The 22,205-nt window shown below is 35.2% G+C and overlaps 2 protein-coding genes across 7 annotated transcripts in view; one reads left to right on the top strand and one right to left on the bottom strand.

The window, feature by feature from the left end:
• Window positions 1–22,205, top strand: part of LOC127969218 (60S ribosomal protein L38) — a 607,983-nt gene that overhangs the window by 219,597 nt on the left and 366,181 nt on the right. The window lies entirely within an intron of this gene.
• sdk2b (sidekick cell adhesion molecule 2b) overlaps window positions 1–22,205 on the bottom strand; it is a 273,590-nt gene that overhangs the window by 83,352 nt on the left and 168,033 nt on the right. The window lies entirely within an intron of this gene.

The raw sequence follows: 22,205 nt of genomic DNA, 5'->3' as shown, positions 1-22,205 counted from the left end.
AGCACACACAGATGAGCCCAAAAAATTGTGCATACTTCAAAAACTATTTCACACGTTCTATGGTTCAGGATGCATCAATTCTAATCTTGCATACCATTTAAGGATGGATAGCATGCAAATTAGGATTCAACCACTGTAAAGTCTTAAATACAAGAGGGTTGATGATGCAGAAGCCGGTTAGAGGAAGAAACAGGCTAGACGAGGAGGAGGAGGAGGGGCATTAATGTGATGCACGGCTTGGGATATTCACAAAGTTTTATGAAAATGAGGTGGAAGGATTCACGCATGAGAGATTTGATTAGACGGGTGAGGCTAATTGTTCCCAAGCGTTTCGAACTCCACTTTTATCTCAGATAGAGAGATAAAGATGCAGACAGTGATAGAAAGAGAGACCGAGAACGAGTGAGACAGTTAAAACAGGCAGAAGACATTGATCATCGATGAGTATCAGGGCTCGTGTTTCTCCCTCTCATTAGAGAACAAATGATCTGGTCGACTAAAAGCCTTAATGATCCGTCAATGGAGCTAACAAACACCCTGATGGGTCTCCGAGGGGCCGAGCGGAGCGGAGATACAGCAGTAAGATCACAGAGCCTCTATTACTAATGCAGTAAATGGCAGAAAAGAGGGGATAATGCTTTATTGTAACCTTACATAAGTGGACCAGTAACAAGTGCTCTGGGACCAAATTGTGTAAATTGTACAGGGGCTTATGGGATGCATATCTTAATAGACAGATACAAAAGTGGAAAGAGGCTTTCGAAAAAAAAAGTTGTCAGATTACCACTGCAAGTCTTCAGATAAAAACGACCTTAATGGGCGCTGGCGTCAGATGAAGATGGTGAAAAGCTGTAAATTCTACAAATTGTTTTACAAAAGCCTGTTGGAGGGGTTCGAGACAGAAGGTTGTATGCTCTCAGAAGACACACTGCAATTACGGGCTCTTTGCTTCTCCTGTGCTTGTTATCGTGAGTGTTCAGAAGAACGAAAGGGGTCAGACGGGGTTTCCCGGGGGGCCATGGTAGTTGTTTTGGCGACAGGTTGTCGAGGAGCCAAAAGGGGTCTGGTGGCTGGTGTCACAAAAGGCCCGGCACAAGCTCTACACGGAGAATTACACTTCTTAACTCATTAACGAGTATCTCACACACACACATGCGCGTACACGCTGCCCAGGGGTTAACATCCATAATTAAACACAAGCTATGTGGTTTCTATTAAAAGTATGGGCACCTTTGCTCCTCTCTCTCGCTTTCTCTCATAATGAGCGATTATGTGTCGGACTCATTAAAATGAACCGAGGTGTGATGTGCTTACAAACACACAGACACAAAGCAAATATACAAATGTGCAAATTCTTATTTAATAAAGAAGATTAACTGTAGGCTATTTAGCCATTCATGAGACTAAGGGTGATTCTTTTTCAGTGGTTTCTTTGCACATTGTACTTTTGGATCTGAATTGTGAGTTCTTATGGCAGCTGTTTACTATTGTAGCAAGGGAACAGTACAAATATCTGTAACTATTCTGAGATAAATATCATCAGCTGATATACTGTGTATACCATATATACTTCTGTTTTATTTTTGGATGTACAACTTCAATTTTTTTATTTATGAATACTGAATTAATCAAAAGTATTGTGTACAAATTAAAAAGATAAAACATTATTTAACGTAAAAATACAAAATGGTGTAATTAATAAACGATTAGTAAATCAATTTTGTGTGTTTCTCATATGCTGTTAAATTAATAATTTACACTACCCCTCAAACCTTCTAGGTCAGTATGATTTTTATTTTTTATTTTAAGAAATTAATATTTTCATTCAGCAATCACACATTACAATTATCAAAAGTGTGCTTAAAAATATTTACAATGTTACATAAGATTTCTGTTTCAAACAAATGTTGTTCTTTAGATCTTGAGCTTTTTTTTTTCTCTCTATCTCCCAAAAATATGTGCGACAATGGTGGGCAAAAGAGACTTCTGTCAAAACTATTGAAAGCTACTTTATATATCTCATGTTTCACTGCTGGTTATATATGCTCTATTTAATTGTGTATGTGACGAATAAAAATCTTGAATCCTGAATATATATGCATAATATCGACCTTTAGTCACAGATCCATTGACAAATTCAACTTGATGCTAAAGCAGCATACACTTTGTCTATGTCTACGCCAAAGTCACATGACTTAAACCACATCAAATTCAGGAAAACCACTTTCCAACCCATCAAACAAACTTGGGCCTGCTCCAAAAGCTCCCAGAGCCCTATAACTCTATTCTAAACAAAAACAGATGAAATACAGCATTCATATGTAAACATCTTGTTCCCAGCGTCACACTGGAATATCATTTTAATCCCAACATGGCCTATATAAGGGCACATCCGAAAAACCAGGCTCATGATTCCCACAGCATTCTACTGCAGACGGATCCAGAGAAGGAGAATGTAATTCTTCTGCACTTGAGGTGTTTCCATCAGTGCCTTCCCTGCTGCCTATCTTCTATTCACATACTGTATATATGTATATTTCATACAGTCGGTGGAGCCTGAGGGAAAGTGCACACACACACACACACACACACACACACACACACACACACACACACACACACACACACACACAGAGAAGCAGGGAACGACAGGTGGATGAAGTTAGCTGGACATGCAAACCAATTCAGTACACATAAAGCATGTATAGTGGGTAAACTACTATACAAGATTAAATACTAAACTGAACAATTCCATACAAGACTATATTTTTACAGACTCAATCTCTGAGCCCATTCCCCAGACATCTTTAAGCACCATGTCATCTGGGCAGAGTCATTGCTCACCGCTGTTTGTCTTTATTTAGCCTGTGTGCACGTGGCGCCAAGAACCTCTTCCCAGAGAGACATTCAGTACAAGGCCAACATTTAAACACGCACAGCTAGAGAAAAGTTGCTCAGGGGTCGCTCTTTCATTGGACAGACAATGTAATGGCGCTCTCCATTATTTAAGTATCTCAGATGTTTCTGCCAGAATTCCATGGGAGAAATAAAACAGAAACAACCAGTAAAGGTATACAGCTACAAAAAGTAATGTAGACATGTATTATTGGAATTCATACTGCGATTTCAGTATTTTGATTCCAGGCTTCAGTATCTTCGAAAATGTGAGCAAAATGTGTTATTTTGCGAGATCTCCTATTAAATTAGTGAAGCCAGGTGTGATAGTGGGGATTTTTCTTATGAGAAACATCTGAGAAGGTGAAACGTACAGTAGACAATATCTCAGTTTGCTCTCTTTTAAATCTCACTGTAAGGGAGAAAGAGCTGAGATTTGAGAGTCATCTCAATTGTAATGTTTTATATACTGTATATGTAATTAAGTACTTTCACACAAATCAAAATTTAAGTTTAACATCAAGTTATTAAATTCTTAATTCATTGCACAAACACACACACACAGTGTGTCACACACACACACACACACACATAGAAATCACTGCCTACTTTTAAGGTTTTAAATAAGTTTTGGGAGAATAAAAAAAAATAAAAAATCAGGACACTTTCTTAAATTCAAAGCTGTATTTTACTTATTGTTACACAAAATTTGGGTTATATTCTTTCTCTTATTTTGCTTTAATGCTTCAATATTTATGTGTCTGCACCCATTCAGCTGTTCTCTCTTTCAAGTATTACATCCAAAAGTATGAAAGTATAAAGTAAAACAGAATTTTCTAGGAAATGCAGATGAGTAAGCGACTGTTCACACAGAATGGTTTCTTACATAAAAAAAAACAAAAACAAAACAGAGCACCACAAAATGAAGTGTAGACAGTACAGTTTTACGTCTCTTAAAAAAAAAAAAAACACACTGGTTCTATTACAACAGAGACACGACAGCTGCCTTCTGATGTTCATACAGACACATATTTAAAAAACCACAGACAGAATGCATGTTAGACAGAATTTATAACTAAACAATGTCTGCACTGCAACTGAGTTGATGCATGACATTAAGTTCTAAAAATTACAGGAACACCTGCACTGTACTTGAAATTGTGCAGCATAAACAGACACATTCTCACTCTTTCGAAGTAAAATCTGCACTTCATCCAGGTCTTCGGAGAATGTCTGTGTGGATTCTGTTAAAACAACAGAACCTTGTAATAGATTGTCATGACAAAGTCTAGGATTGAACTAGGTAACGTCTTGAAAATAAATTACAGTCCAGATGGCTTGATTGAACTTTTCCAGACCACACTCTTGCTCTCTCTCTAGAAGGACAGACTTCACAAAGGCTGATAACACAGTGACTCTGTCTGTCTCTCTGCGTCAGGATGTGTGGGCGAACTGCTTTAATTTCCCCACAGTAGCTGGAATAAAATTTCTCCATTGGACTGGCTGCACTAAGCAAATTATGGCATTATGATTATGGAAAGTAAATCTAATCCCACACTACTGCAGACTGTATGGTGGTGTTATCTCCAAGAGAGGTTCCATCCCATATGGAGCAAGAAATATGCCTCTATAAAGCCTGCAGAAACATGTTACAATAATGAAGAATACACGTATTGTTGGCTTAAAACACAAACACACCTGACATAGCCAGAAAACACCGCTGAAGACAGTTTGTCACCTTACAGCCAACTGTTTCGGTGACGTAGGTGCAATTGCACTGCATTATTTCAACTCAGAGAGTGAGATGCTGAGGTGTTTCACTTTTTTTTTTCTTCTTCTTAGTTTTATTTTATTTTTTGTAATTGTCAGTTAATTAAAGCCAAGCATTTTGAATGAACATTTTCATCATTATTGCCTTTGTTTGTAGCTAAAAGATGCAAATGGAAACGGTCCATCCTGAAAGCTGATAAACAGACTATGTATTATTAAAGGGGAAGGACCCTAACTTAATTTGTTAGTGCTCTGGTGCCCCCGGGGGTCCAAACTCACCACTTTCCACCTCTGCAGTTTAAGGGTACGTGTCCACAGGTATGGAGTGAGCAGATATGGCAATTTTCCAATTCATTGTCTATGGGAGCTGATTGCCATTACACTGGGGATTGTAGAGTTGAGAAATGTTCAACTTTATGCAAACAAGTTCATGTCATTCTGTGACGGAAATTAGACTTTAAACATAACCGTAAAAATATGTTAAAAAAGAAATAAAATAACAAACACACACACACACACACACAGAGACACACACACACACACACAATTATATAATTAAAAAATACATAATAAAAAAAGTCCTATATTAGGTCTCCATCCTTAGAACATGACAATCCATGTATACTTTGGGTATTTGAAAATAAAGTTTGAATTGTGCAAACATATGAGGATTTGATTGACTGTATACTGAAAGTAATCACACACTACAAACTGGCTGTACATCATTTTGAAAAATGTTAATCGGTGTCTTCCACACACCTGGACACATACCGCTAAGATAAAGCAGGATGCAGAGGATGTTTCAAGCAGTTGTGCTTAGGTTACTGAACAAGAGTGTGTGTATTCTTATCTCAGCAAGATCTTTAATCTGAGGAACTTCTCAATTTGCTACTATTAGATAAAGAGCAGAAACAATCGCTCAGGCATAATTGTCCTAATTGCGGCAGCCGCGGGGAGAGGCAGTGTGAGAGGAGGATCATGGGAACTATGGCAGCACAGTGGAGATGAATGCAGAATGCTATTATTCAAGCCCTCTTGACGTTCTCCTATTTTCATTTAAGAGCAGATGAAAATGATTAGTGCTATAATGATAAGAGTACTTCTAATGGACTTATTATTATTCTACTATTATATCTACTAATTTTACTATTCTACCTATTTGGACAGGACAAACAATGGTCAGTTCTATTCCTTTCATTCATTACAATTCCCTGTAATGAAACTGATTTTAAACTGCAATTTGCTGGTGAGGCTTTGCATGTCTTAAAGGGGTTAGTGGGAATAATTTAGCACCTCTCTCCTGCTAAAGCCAAACAGACACAGGTGCATAATTGCAAATGCATAGACTTTAGCAATGCCCTGATCTGGACTAGTGTGTCTTTAAGAGCGCATTAAGTCCGTGCACTCAGAAACTACACTCACACTTGAAGGTCATGGCTATTTTTCACTTTGTCACTGCCATAGGTCAAGAGTCTACTTCACACCATGCACAGACAACCACCTTTCCACCCACACAGTTTCATCTTTACTATGGACAAAGCATTTTTCTAGCCTTCTATAGCTAAAAGCTCCAGCACATTTGGCAGTTAAAGCTAGAGGATTGTTTGTCCTTGGGTCACTGGTTTGACTTCTGATTTAAAAAGAGGTTGCACATGAGGATCAATGTACTGTATGTACTCTTTCTTCATCTTTTGCCTTGCTAAGCACAATACAATCTTATTTCTGATAGAAGAGCTTATTTAGAAGCTAATTGCTTATTTCACAGGATAAAACATGTAATAAAAAATAGAATAGAATAGAAGGTAATTGCAACCTTTCATCTCACAACACAGACTTTGTAAAGCTGACTTTTCTAAGAAATCAGACAAAAATGGGAAAAAAGTATGAATTGCAAGGTTTCCTCTCACAAATCTGGCTTTTTTTTTACCACATAATACTGAGTTTATATTGTGCAATTAATAACTCACAACTGCGAGATACAAACTCTTCTTTTTTACATCAACAAGGAAACATCTTTCAATTCGGACTGCTTTTTCTCAAAATTCTGAGTTTATATCTAGCAAATAATAACTCAAAATTGTATGATATACTGTATAGTTGAAAATTGGGGGAAAAAAGTAAGAAGTCTATGTGGAAATTCTGACTTTTTTTTTTGCCAAATTCTGAGTTTGCATGAATGAAATTAATAAATTGTAACAGCATTTTGCAATTGTTTACTTGCATGTGAGTTATAAAAGAAAGAAAAGAAAAGTCTTGCAATTCTGACTGTTTTTTTCCCCCTCAGAATTCCAAGTTAACATCTTGTAATTCTTACTCTCTATATCTCAGAATTCAAAGTTTACCTCTTGCAATTATTATTAGTTTTTGTTTACATCTCAAAATTCTAACTTTTCACCCTTAGAATTCCATGTTTACAATACACCTTACAATTCTGATTAAAAAACCAACCAACAAACAAAAAAATATATAATTATATTCCATGGCGGAAACATGCTTCCTTAACATACATCACATATCACTTCAGAAAGGTCTTTTCTTCAGCAACCTTTAATTTATTCCTTAAAATATATAATTTAGTTCCTAAATTCATTCATTTTATAAAGTGGTGTTATTAGCGTACAGCTGTTTGCAGTGTTGGGTTTGTGAAGGACAGGATTCTGATGGGTGTTTTTGGAAGAGGAATAGTAAGGACTTTGGGCAGCCAGGACAGACTAATCCTTAATTCCCCCTTAATGAGCTTCTAATGAAGAAACCATTTCCCATTACACTGTATGTGGTTTGTGTACAGAAAAGAAAGCACAAGGGCTAAGAGAAACAATTGCCTGCTGATATTGGCTCATATTAGAGGAGTTATTGACCGTCAGTAAGACAACATTACAGTACACTGATCAAGCCAACAGGAGTTTCCCACTGCCAGTGTGAATCCAGACCAAACACACTGTGCGATCCAAGCCAACATGGCCTTTACATGCAGACCTCTGTCTAGTCTGACTATACAGCCTCAGGTAGCTGCCTCTCCAATGGAGTGGAGATCAGTCAGAGTTTAGAATTGCGTTTGGCCCTCACTAACATATGCCAACTCCTTGCCCAATAGCCCAACAGCTGCCAACATGCTTGTGAGTCAGTGTGTCTTTCAGCATCTATCACATCTTGAGTAACTGGATAAGATTCAACGAAGACCTGTTGCATCACTGGTGCATCACTCGTGCAGAAATGCATTTTTCATTGTCAAACAACTTGCATTTGGTTTATTTTTATTAATTAAGGTAAGATAATTATTAATTAAGGTAAGGTACAGATTTACAAACCACTCTCTAAAAATAAATAAATAAAAGAAAATAAAACATTTATTTTAATTACATTTTTATATATATTATTATTTTATAAAATATGAAAATATCTATCCGAAATGAAGTAAAATATTATATTACTAGCATCCAAATTAAATTAAAAATTAAAATAAATTAAATATTTTATTAGCAGCATCCATCAGTAATATATATATATATATATATATATATATATATATATATATATATATATATATATATATATATATATATATATATATATATATATATATATATATATATATACACCATTTTTTTTTATTACCAACATTGATCAATAACAGCTGGAAATCTAAAATCACATAGATTTATACATTTTATATTATGCAATTTATGTACTATTATTATTATTATTATTATTATTATTATTATTATTATTATTATTATTAGCAGCAGCATCCATCGATTTACTGGAGTTGAATCATACCTGTTACATCAAAACTACAGAATTTCTGATGGTTTTATGTGTCTTTTTAGAGTAAAGGAAAGAGACTGGAATCAATAAAGCTAAATGATAGAGCGAGAAACACACGCAGAGAGAGAGAGAGAGAGAGAAGAAAAAAAAACATAAATAAATGTAAGTTATAACCATCAGAATTAAAACAGAAAAAGATCTTGAAATATTTCAGTTTGTGTGCAATTCAAGAATATAAGAAAGTTCGCTCTTGTGAATAAATAATAATAATAAAAAAACTTTTTCATGATATTCTTTTTTTTTTTTTTTTTTGATGTATGTAGGTGTATCTGTGCTTCTGAACATAATCACCATCCACTGTCTTTCTCTTTTACTGTCTCCAGGCTCAGTTGCTCTACCAAAGAGGCCAATTTTACTGACACCTCCATTAACTGGCCTGTCCATCCCCTCCTCTGCCCCGCCTCTTTAGGTAACTCTCTACACCTCAGTGACGATGTCATTACCAGATGGCATGCTGAGTGACAGCTCTCTCAGCTAGTCAGTCCATCAGTGTGCGAGTGATTGACAGCTCCAATGACCCCATCATTCTATTTCACACTTCCATAAATGTGTGATCTCCTCCCACTCAAAATGCCATGGGCACCGAGAACTTTCTAGGCTTGTCAGTAGAATTAGACATCTTCATTTCCCCCAGAGAACTTTGCAAATGAAGTACAGTTGTGCTCAAAGAGTGTGAGAGGAAAGAGTGTTGTCATATGTTTGTGCCTGTCGTTAGTTTTCTGCCCCCTGTAGGACAGGCCGAAAATAATAATGAATTCATTTTGAACACTGCTCGGAAAATTAGGCAAAAGATTTAGAATAAACATTTTTAGTCAAATATAATTGGCATTAAAATTGGAGTATCTATAACGCAGCATGCAGATAAATAACTAACATTTTAATAATACAAAAATAGTGCTATACTCTATATATATTTTTTTATAATAAGATTTCTAAATACTAATGTGACTGAACTGTGTTGCTTTAGTATCATAAAAAATATTATTGTTTTTATTCATATTTTAAATCAGTTTTTATTATTTTAGTATGCCAAGTTAGACTCAAATAAAATAAGAAGTATTGCCTTGGCAAATAGCTGAAATAAAAATATGTATTTAAACATATTTTATTTTTATAATATTGTAATAATAATAATAATAATAATAATAATAATAATAATAATAATAATAATAATAATAATAATAATTCAATCTCCAACAATTATGATAAACATGTTCAGTTATGAATATACAGTTTTATCAGTACAATAAAATAAAATACAACAGGAGACCTGTGTTCAGATTTCGATTTAGTTTTAGTTCTAGCTAAAAATAAAATAAAAAAAAATAAATAAAAAATTGAACTTTTATCTAAATTATACCTACATTTATCTAAATAATAATTACATTTTTTTATCAGGCATAAAAAATTAAATTAAAATGAAATAAAATATAATATATTAACTGTCTAGATTTAGAACCATATGTCAAAATAAAATAAAATAAAATAAAATACTTTCAAAAAGGCACACACTGGACAACATATATTATGCTGTTAATTTATTCCATGTTACCCCAGGAAATAACATGCATCAACACAGAATAAACAATCAACAGTACACACAAATTTATAAGCACAATGCCCTCTAACATTAGTGCTGTTATAACGAGCAGGTCCTGAGAATAGCCCTGGTGTTAATGAATGAGAGAATCACACTTTAATCTGATGGAGGATATCACACATTCAGATGTACTTCATAGAGTACATAGTTATGGAGAAACATCCTCAAACATTTGCAGCTCACGTCCATATTTAATGGGAAGGAAAATCACCAATTAGTGCATCCGTTCAGTATGTCCTTAAAAACGGCTTTAGGAATGAGTCATGGAACACCATTTGTAAACAATAATCAGAACAACCTGTTAAATGCTGAGAAGATGAGCATATCAAATATATTTTCCCTACACAGCACATAAATACAAAGCAAACTCTGATTGCTGAAAAGTTTGCCTGTGTAATAATGGGTCCCAAACCAAGGGCCTCTTTAGAGTTATTCACGTGTTTGGAAACCCAAAAAGGAGTTAATGAAAATGACAAAAATGACAGCCAAACAGCTGCTGTAGGGGAAATGCTGCTTAGTCACGCACCTCTCGGGAGGTGAGAAAACAATTAAAAAGCTGGAAAACTTGTGAGCGAACTGCTGAACTTTTTACAGCTTCTCTTCTTATCTTTCCCAACAGTCTTCTTGATTTTATGATGGCTGTGAATTGGTGTAAAAATGTGTCTGTGAGTGTGAGATAGCTTTGTTCCTGTGGTAAGAAATTTTCCAACATTGAATACATTATGCATTACTTCTTTCCCACTGCAATATTAGACGGTGCAAATAATAATGTCACACGTTGATGGGTGATTCAAACTTCACAAGTACGAAGGAGATCAACGAAAATCCTTTTAATAAAATAAATCCAGGAGAACAGGCACGGGAACCACAGAGGCACGGAGAATGGACGAAGACTAAGGGAGAACTCAAGCCTTTTATGCATGAACCAAACAAAGGGAACTAAGGAGATGATTAACAGACAACAGGTGAACGGAATGCCACAGAAAATCAGGCAACTCAGGAAAACTAGGTCACAATGCAGAGAACAGAAAACAAGGCACACATGTAACAAATATGAACAAGGCAAAAATCTAAATACAGTAAAGTGTATGCATCTGGTCTGAGGTGCCAAATTTTACAGTGCAACCAGGAAAGTACAGTAGATCCTTCAACAGCAAAATATTTCATTACAGTCATAATTGTGTCCCACAAAAGCATCCTATTGCGTAAAAAAAATAACAATTTTAATATAACAATTGCAAAGTATTGCATAAAATAAAATAATGAAATAACAATTCTAATATAAAAATTGCATAAAATATTGCATAAAACAATTGCATAAAAAAATTAAATTAAATTAAATTAAAAGAATACATGGTAAATGGTTCAAATTTGAGATAGCTTGAACCTTTTGCATTTATATACATCTATGTTATATCTATATATTTTAGTGTCACTAATATTTTGAATTTGGCTTTATTTGTAAATGTACACTTTTCATATTAATTTGAGTTACATTTTCAGCAGTTGTGTAAAATGTGTACTTTTTATATAAATTTTATGTTAATTATTTGTTTTATTTCAGTTTTAGTTTAGTGAAAGCTTAATTTATTTATTTTTTATTCATTTTATTAAATTTTTTAGTAATAGTGTTCTTTCTTTTTTACATAAGTATTTAGGTTTTTATTTCATTTACATTTGTATTTATTTCCAGTTAATTTACTTTAAACATATATAATATCGCTAGACAAAAAACATAGATATAACACAAGCACACATAAGTCATCACACCAGCCAGACAAATCCACAGAGAATTCTATTTTCTACAACATGACCACTGACCTAAAAAGCAAAACGCCTCCACAGCAAGTCTCTAAAGAGCCTGGCGTGATCACAGTGTCTGGCGAGAAATTATAGAGGAACGTTCTGCTGCGTTCCTGATGAGCCTTCTCTAGTCTGAATGATAAATGCCCCAGACACCATGGCTTTTTTCCCCACTGCTTCAAAACAAGCATCTAATGACGTTGCAAAAAACACTTCTGCTTGCATCATGTACCGCAATCAATCAGCTCTGTCTCGGAATGACGTAACACTGGTGCATTCCAGCGCTCATGACCCCTGCTAGGCTCTTCTACAACAGCGCTTATGAAATGGGAGGCCAATGAGTAAAGTCAAGGACTTGGGTGTGATGATCCATAATGAATCACAAATGTATGAGGAATGCAGCAGGTTCACGGCCGTGTCAGCTATTAAGATTACACAAGTGGAATTAAGCACCAGGTTTTAAGATCCCTGACCTTGGTGGCAGATTAGAGGGAGGAACCAATAAAAATCAGACTGGTGCTGTCTCATTTTGAGTTTGTGGAAAGCTTTAGTCTAACAAATACACACACACACAAATATTCTCAAACAACTGTCACAATTGAAGGTCATGTATTTCCCTCGCCTTGCCATGTGCCTTTAATAAATAAACACAAAACACACAAACACACAATTCCATTATGAATTCAGACAACAGTTACCTCAAGGTATAGTACTGCATTACACTGTAAGACATGCGTAACAACAGCAGAGCATCATCGGCCTGCTGGAGGCTTTTGCTTTATACTAAAGGTTGAAAGGTCATTTTAACTGCTTAAGTTAGATTTGAAAAGCATAAACATAAAAAAAGTTTAAACCCTGTTGTTATTGCTTTCTTAAGCTCAAGGACACTTTATAATGATTCAAATGAATAGATCAATGGATGGATGGATGGATGGAAAAATGGAAACCTTAAATGACAATGGATAGATGGATGAATGGAACCCTAAACGACAATGGATGGATGTAAATGTAAATGACTGTGGATGGATGGATTTTTATCGATAGATGTGAATGACAGATAGAGCAATGGATGGATGGGTGGATGGAAACTTAAATGCCAGTGGATGGATGAATACAATTAGAGATAAAATGATAGATAAGAAATACAGATATAATGATGGGTGGATGGAAACTTAAATGACAATGGATGGATGGAAACTTAAATGCCAGTGGATGGATGAATACAATTACAGATAAAATGATAGATAAGAAATACAGATATAATGATGGATGGATGGAAACTGATGGATAGGTGGATGGAGAGATGGAAAGCTTAAATAACAATGGATGTATGGATTTATGGAAGGATGGATGGAAACTTTAATGACAGTGGATAAATTGATCAAATGACAGATAGGAATGACAGATAGAACAATGGAAGGATGGAAACCTTAAATGGGTCATATGATTTTAATATGTCCTTTCTCTTTGGAGTGTTACAAGCTCTTGCTGCACACAGAAGATCTGTAATGTCTCAAATATTAAGTCTCAAATCCAAAGAGATATTCTTTGTAAAAGTCAAGACTCCTCCACACCATCCTAAAATTTCTCGTTCTAACACGCCCCCACATCTCTACGTCACCGTGTGGGTAGATTTGCATAATGCCACCCAAATGTCCACCCAAAGGAGGAAGGTTTACCTTTTATTCTCACTGTTGCCGCTGACGCCATGTCGTGGAGTCGCTGTGTGTTTGGTTGTGAAAGTGAAACTACTTAGTTTGTCCTTCCAAAAGAGGACAAGATTAGAAATCATTTGAGTTGAATTTCAAAACTGTTACAGTACAGTCCAAACTAAATATTCAGATTAATGGAGGATGACTGTTTCCTGAACCAGTAGCCTGTAATGCATCTGTAGCACAAAGGCTGTTTCGTGCATTACACCTTGCATTACACAAAATACAAACACACAAAATAATGTTCTTTTTAGCAATATCATATGACCCCTTTAAATGATGATAGATGAGTGTGTGGATGGATGAATGGTTGGAACCTAATGCTGATGGTTGGACTGAACCTTACATAAAGATGAGAAGGAGAATGGATGGATGAAACAATAGGCGCAAAGATAGACAGAATGATAGAGATGGATGGAAGGGACATTAAATGATGATGGATAAATGGATGGATGCATGAAACCTTAAAAAAGACTAGTGTGTGGATGGATGGATGGATGAATTAAATGATAGATGGAATGATAGATAGAATGACAGAGATGGATAAATGGAACCTTAAATGACTACAGATGGATGGATCGCTGGATACAATTAAGAGAATGATAGACAACGATGGGTGGATGAATGCATTAAACAACAGAGAACTATAGACTAGACTACAAAGACAGACAGACAGACAGACGGACAGACAGACAGACAGATAGACAGATAGATAGATGTCCTATTTAAGTAAAACATAGAATGACAAACAAAGCTAAGCAGAACAAAAGTGCCATTCTACGTTTATGAACTATTGAATGCACCATCTGCATGCAATCTGGTAGGAAAACTTCAAAATTAGAAACAAAATATGGTTTCCATTTGCTACAGTAGCACTGTGAATGTTCCTTCCATGACGGTCGCTCCACCTGATGCAAAGCCGATTTACAGAAGTAATAACCAAACAAACAAAAGTCTCAGTCCTTTCTGAACACACATGAGGTGTGACACAGAGATAATGACTCACATGGACTCATGAAAAACTCTTAGACGGACATTCGCTGGAAATTTAAAAGCCAGACAAGCAGCAGGACTCTCCCTATGAATGACCCATTGCTTTCCGTTCTCTGTGCCTTTCTGATGCAGATGAAGTCCTAATGGATTTTACAGAAGCATTATTCCGGCTGCTTCCACATTTTTCTTTGTGACAAAGGACAGAAAGGTTTCTATCAGGCAACCGAGTAGATGGAAAACGACTTGGAGATCTTTGAAAGGTGTAAAGAGGTTGGAACCCATTTTTGGATTTTGGGTCACATACAAGGTCCAGTTCAAAGTTGTACTGACACAGATGTATTCACGTACACACACTACTTTTGTCACACACTGCTTTTTCATTTCCCAGTCTCTTTTGCCAACATTTCTATACTCAGTTTAACAGCAAAACCCTGTCTGAACTTGCTTTAACTTGAACAGATGTTCAATAAACGTCTAAAGCCAGTCTATGAAAGAGAAAGTCATTATCTCTTTAAGGGATGTGACATGAACTACTAAAAACTTCATACAGGCCAGGTGCAAAAAACACAAGCATATGTTGTGTTTTGGATGCTGTGCACAACCAGCTTCACCTTTGTCAGTTATACATATGGCAGATGTTTTATAGCACAAAATGTTATTGAAAGTGTGCATTTGATCAGTATATGCTAGCTTCATGCTTCATTACTGTTACTATAAAAAAAAAAAAAAACAGCAACAACAAGAACAAAAAAACTACTTTGCACTTGTAAGTGCTGCTTAGAGGTTAGCAGACTGTTAACAAGAGAGTTTCTGAGAAAAAAAAAAAAATCCTTATTTTGGCCTTAATTAAAGAATAATTGACGTTCCAGATTCAGAGCTTAGAAAACACAGGTACTTTGTTTCGAGCGTTATGTGTTGCATTTATAATTATATCTGTACTGAGGCTGGGGAGGTTCAAAATGCTTAGACATAATACAATTTATTTATTTATTACATTCTTTGGTGGGGTTGCTTTGTATGAATACCCATAAAAATGTACATGAACTTTTCACATAAACTGCAACATGTAACAGATCTTATGCCAAGAGTTGTAAGACTATCTCAGAAGTATTGAGCAAAATTAAATCTATCACTGGCTGTGAGAAGAAAGATCTGGAATGAGACAATGGCTACGGTTACATGCAACCAAATAATCCATTTGTAATCGGATTGACAGCTCAGTTGGACTGAAAAGCCTTCATGTAAACAGCTTAATCAATCCGACTGAGCTCGATCGGAATAAAATTTTATAGTATGTACATGTGCAATGACGCTGAAATATGCAATGACGTATGACACTTGGAACGAGCAGCTCTTCCATTTGTGTGTCCTGGCATTATAAAACTCTACTTTTACTCGGCAACTGTTAAGTGGAGCAGGGCAACCTTGTTTTGGATACTCATCCACAAGCAACCCGTTTTTTTTTTTTTTTAAATATGAGCATAAATGGATAAATATAAATTATGCTGTTAAAAACAAATAAAGAAACAGTGTAGTAGAGTGGTTATTATGTGCAAACAGTGAGAAACCCAATATTTGTACAGTGTGCGCATGTAAAAAAAGAAAAAAAAATCCGATTTGAAGCTTGGACATATAATGTGCACATCAACCCGATTACTTTATTTAGCCATCATGTAAACACTACAATCAGATTCATCAATCAGAATGAATTCGGTCCGACTGAACCAAGAATTTTGCATGTAAACGTAGCCAATGTTAAATAAATAATTAAATATCTTAATGAGCTGGAAGTCTTTTCAGGACACAGAACTGTGAATTCAAAGAAGCCTTTCCTCTTGATGGGGACGGCAGCGAAAACTTGACAGTGACGCGACTGGTGAGAAACAGATGTTCTGGGACATGGGTACAAGGCAAATGAGACGCCCCTGCACACCTGTCAGGCTGAGGAAATGCCACACCTGATGAAGATGGAACAAGATAGATGACACCAACGAGACAACCACAGCGCACCATTATTCAGAAAGTACCACACTGGCGTGTCCTTGAAATGATACAGGTATACCTGAGTTTCTACAAAAGTATAAAAGTATCACATTTTCATTTTTAATGATGATCCTGAATAATATTCAGAATGATTTCTAAAGAAAACATTTCAGGTTAACTGGAGGTGGAGTGTCTAAGCACTGAACTTGCTTAAGCTTCCTGGGAAACTGTCAGTGGTGTCTGAGGTGGCAAATCTATTTATAGGAAGTCTGGAGAAACTTGCCGTGTTAGTTTTCAGCTTTGGTGGAAGGGTGATAAAAGAAAAGAGGTGAGAAGGAGAGGGCAGGATGATCAATTGTTGAGAAGGATGTATGCACGGAGGAAAGAAAGGGTGCGAGAACAGAGAAGGAGAGAGAGGGAGACTATTACCCGAGAGTGACACCGAACCACTTACTTCCTCTTGGTTGATTTGCGGTCCACCGATAAAGTGACCGGAAAACAATTAATGTCGTCAATGAGCCAACAAATGAAGATATTAATTCAGAGAGACGGGAGCGAAGGGCAGCTGGCCTCCTCTGTTAGTTACGAGCACCTGAGGAGCACTGCCAGAGACGCCATTAACATTCACCCTTTCTGTCTGTCTCTACACCTGTTCTTTCTCTCTGCAAGTGACTGATTTTGCAGTTGAAACCCAGAGTTCAATCGGAAATAATGACTAGCAGGTTTGAGATTGGGAAAATTAGGCTACAATATAATTTCTTTTCTTTTTTTCTTCACCTGTGAGGCCATAGTTGTGGCAGTGCTGTTTCAGAGGAAGGAAACAATAGTTTTTACTTGTTCCTGTCCAAGGTCAGTTATTAAAGGAATAAAGGATCTAACATTCTGTCAAAATTTACTCACATTTACGCCATTGCAAGATGATTTGATGCCATTTAAGAAACACAAAGATGATTATTCAGTCTTCGCTTTTCCATCTAGTAAAAATAAATGGTGATGGGTGCTATAAAAAAGCTCAAAAAGTGGTCTATATGACTTATTGTATTGTGCATAATATAGTGAATCCATGTTCATTTTTAAAACTACAAACCAGACTATTGAAATACTTTTGCTTATTGAAATATTACAAACTAGTGCGGTCAAATCGAGTTTGTGTAAAAGTTTGTGTTTTTAATATACGTGTATATAATATACTGTGTATATGTTTATATTTATGTATATATATATATATATGCTCTCAAACAAATAATCATGATTAATCACATCCAAAATTAAATTAATATATATATTATAGATTTGTGTATATAATATTTGTGTAAATTTTTTTGTGTGAAAAATTTACAAATTATATATATATATATAATACATATAAGCTGTAAAATATATGCTACCTGTGTGTTCTTATACTGTATATACATAATAAATATACACAGTACACACACACATATTATGTAAACATAAACGTTTATTATGGATGTGATTGATCATGATTAATCGTTTGACAGCACTAATATATACAGTATATATATATATATATATATATATATATATATATATATATATATATATATATATATATATATATATACTGTAATTAAATATTTATATGCATATATATATATATATATATATATATATATATATATATATATATATATATATATATATATATATATATATATGTGCATATAAATATTTAATCGATTTGACAGCATTATATTAAACTTAAACTAAACAAAAATTTTAAATGTTATTGTGACAATTATCAGATTTTTGGTTTCATCACTTTTAAATTCCCTATTTAACCCCTCTGTGTTTGAGAGCAAATCTATAAAATGACTAATAGCTTTATAGCACTATTTGGAGGTTACAGCATTTATTCCTCACTAATGGACAGTTAAAATTGACTGCAAGCTATTCAGAGACTTCACAGCAATGTGGTTTATCTATAGCGGCAAACCTTGAGGTCGACACAACAGGCAGTGTGCACAGACACCTGGAGAAAAGAGTGCAGGGAAAGAATGCTCCTCTGCAGAGATAAAGCAACATTTACGCATTTGATCTTTCCTGCAGTACTCTCTCCACAAAGGTAAGACCATCTGCAATGCTAATCCAATTAGCAAAAAAGTAGAAGAACACACACAAACACACAAACTGAACAGACAGCAAGACCCAAAACAGCCCAGACTCATACATGTCTAGCTTTGTTCAAAAACAACACGGTGTCACTGCAAAAGTAGGCCGAATAATTAACGAAGGAAGGCAAAGTAGAAACTTCAACCAGAATTCAAGGTCATTAGCATTAATTTAGAAGATTTACACCATCTGTCATGATTGTTTACACTTGCCTGGGCAATTAGTTCCTAATTAGTGAATAGTTGGGGGCTGAGGAATGTGAAATGGGGCGACGTATGGAAGAAGAATATGACCGTTATATACAGTTACGTGTTGATAAATACATCTGCCCATCATTTGAGTGGTAGGATGGCATAATGTTCCTCCCAATAAGCAGATTAAAGATCAGACTGCCTATATTGTATCAACAAAAAATTTTAAATGCAAAAAAACTTTTTTATTTATACTTTAATCCAGCAAAGATGCATTAAAATGATCAAAAGTGACAGTAAAACCTCTTTTTTTTATTTATTTATTTGTATATGTTGTATATGTATATGTTGTAATATTTTTTTGTATATGTTGTATATTAAGTAATGCAACTGTTTTAAACATTGATTTCAACAATAATTTTTCTTGAGCAGCAAATCAGCATATGTGACCCTAATCCACAAAACCAGTCTTAAACTGCTGGGGTATATATTTAGCAATAGCCCCCCCAAAAAAAAAAAAACCCTGATTGGGTCAAAATTATAGATTTTTTCTTTTATGCCAAAAATCATTAGTAAAGATCATGTTCAATGTTCCTATCCTAACAAACCATACATCAATAGAAATATTATTTACATAGCTTTCGGATGATGTAAAAATCTAAATTATGATAGACAGACAGACAGACAGACAGACAGACAGAAAGATAGATAGATAGATAGATAGATAGATAGATAGATAGATAGATAGATAGATAGATAGATAGATAGATAGATAGATAGATAGATAGATAGATAGATAGATAGATAGATAGATATGTAAAAGATGGCATACTGCTCATACAGTAGTAGCATTGACTGACATCATTCAGATGTCCGTGCACTTATGGGAACTGGCCTCTCAACATGGTGCCAATTTCCCTCAAAGCTGAAGAGCCAAGTGCATGACAATACATACTCTCTGCCCCATAAACAAGAAGTTCCAGTCTGAAAGGAGTGCGTGTTAGCTTGTGCTAGCTCCAGAGCCGTCGCCTGGAGCCAACCACAAGGCAGAAGAACAGACTGCATTTCTGCTTGTGAAAGTCAAGAAACCACAACAACAGAGTGAAAAAAATCTGAAATAAAATACAGCAGGAAATGAAGAAAAAGAGATGTGTGGAGAAGACAGGTAACCTTTAGCATCTAGTGGTCCCCCATGGGGGCACAGACATTCACGCATTTAAATGGCAAATAGAGCACAAAAGATTGTTGAATTAAGTTGCACGAGCCATGACTCTGCACTCTAAAAAAATGCTGGGTTAACTACAACCCAGCACTGGGTATAATATGGACAAACCCAGCGATTGGGTTGTTTTTGACCCAGCAGTTGGGTTACTGCCTAGAATGTTGGGTTAAACATTTAACCAGTGGTTAAAAACAAGCCAATTGTTGGCTTGTCCATGTTTTGTCCAAGTTTAACCCAGAGTGTGAGGTGCAAAATCACACTTCAATCATACAGAAAATACTGACGATTGTTAGTCCTGCTGTGTGGATCTTTTGCTTGCTTCAAAATGTAGCTGTCAGAAGTAACAGCAAGGTATGATGGCAAGCATGCAACATTTTTCTTCCTGTTTCACTACATGGACACAAGAGCTGTTTTTTACTCTAAATAATATAACTCACAGAGGCTAAACTTTCTTAGTAGGGTTACATGAGCATCAGAAGTGAGAAATGAGTAGTCTGGTCTTAAAAATAAATAAAAAAACCCTTTAACATCCATAGACACTTTCCATTGCACACAAGGTCACTAAAATATTCTTCAAGCTTTTCGGAACTCAAAATGGTTATTTTATAGCCAACCCCCTTTTGGAATCATTATTTTCAAAAGCGTAGACCATAAACAAACCATCCTCAGTCTTGCAAACATAATGCTTTATTGTAACATGAAACTATCATATCAAGCAGCTCAGAAGGAGCCAGTTCAATTTATGATGCACTAGTTTCAGTCAAACACATGCTGAAAATACAAATTTAAGAATATCCAATAACATGCTTCAGAGGTTTTTCTTTAATTTTGAAGGGTTCTTTGGTTCTCCTTTTCTTTCACATTTCGGAGAACCGTCATAACAAACAGTTTTAGTTATTTAATAATTTCTTCTTACCCAAAAATAATTCTGAGTCACCCCCAGCTGGTATCAGAACTTCAAAGACTCCACCAGCAGCTCAATCAATTAAAAATTTATTAAAAACAGGTTTCCTGTTGTGAGGGAATGGCATTTTCCCTCAAGTTTACAAGTATTTTATATTTTCCTGTTTTTTCATATTAAATTTTCACTCTTTAAAAGATTGTCGAACAAGATACAAAACGCAAAAGTGGAAAGCTAATTTAAACTGACTTTTTACTAATATTACCAATTATTACATGAACGTACATGGTGATTACACGATTAATGATTTTCATTTCATTTGAAATAACATCTTAATAATTTATACATTCGGTAAATGTTATAAAAACAACTTTAGTATTCTAATTTAGATATAGATAAAAGAAATAATCCATGTAGTTTTTAATAGAAAACACATACGTTTCCCTTTAAAACAGCAAGTTTAATCAATTTAAATTACATTATAAAATTAATTTAAATTGAAAACATTATTCTGATTAATTCAGTTATTATTAGGCACTATAGATCACACATTCATTTACACTGGATATTTTTAGATAACACATGTATTTGAGGACAGTAATGACTGATAATTTAGTCTGACACAAATATGACTTTCAAGACAACACTGAGATGACATTATTCCCTTGAACTGCACAGATAAACTGGATGACCATGACGACCACGGCACTTCCTAGAGATGACAGCTGTGTCTTTCACAACACCCCAGAGCAAAAACATGCAAACGATTTTTGTCGCTTGCTTCAGTGCATTTAATCTCAGCTGGGGAGAGACTCTAAGATCGTTTTCGGTATTCAGCATGCCACTCACACGGCTGCATGGGAATTATATTTTCTCCAGTGCTGCTAGGCAAACATTCCTGCGAGAAATCTTTGCTAATCTAGTTCTGTTTAAAAGCAGCAATTACAGGATCCACACGATTTAATTATGCTTGTGTGGAAGCGCCGGATATAAGTCTCTCCCTGTGGATAATCTGTGTGTGGAGAGATCAAAGCGCATGCACGAAACACACATGCTCACACACAAACACACGCACATCAGGAAGCTAAGTTCAACTATTATGAGTAAGATAAATTCTGTGGCCAGGCTGCAACAAAGCAAACACAACACTAAGAAGTAAATTTACACAATTAAGAGC

The sequence above is a fragment of the Carassius gibelio genome, chromosome B12 (genome assembly GCF_023724105.1).
Source record: "Carassius gibelio isolate Cgi1373 ecotype wild population from Czech Republic chromosome B12, carGib1.2-hapl.c, whole genome shotgun sequence".
NCBI classification, from domain to species: Eukaryota; Metazoa; Chordata; class Actinopteri; order Cypriniformes; family Cyprinidae; genus Carassius; species Carassius gibelio.
Note: the sequence above shows the minus strand (reverse complement) of the source record. Positions and strands in the feature narration are given on the sequence as shown.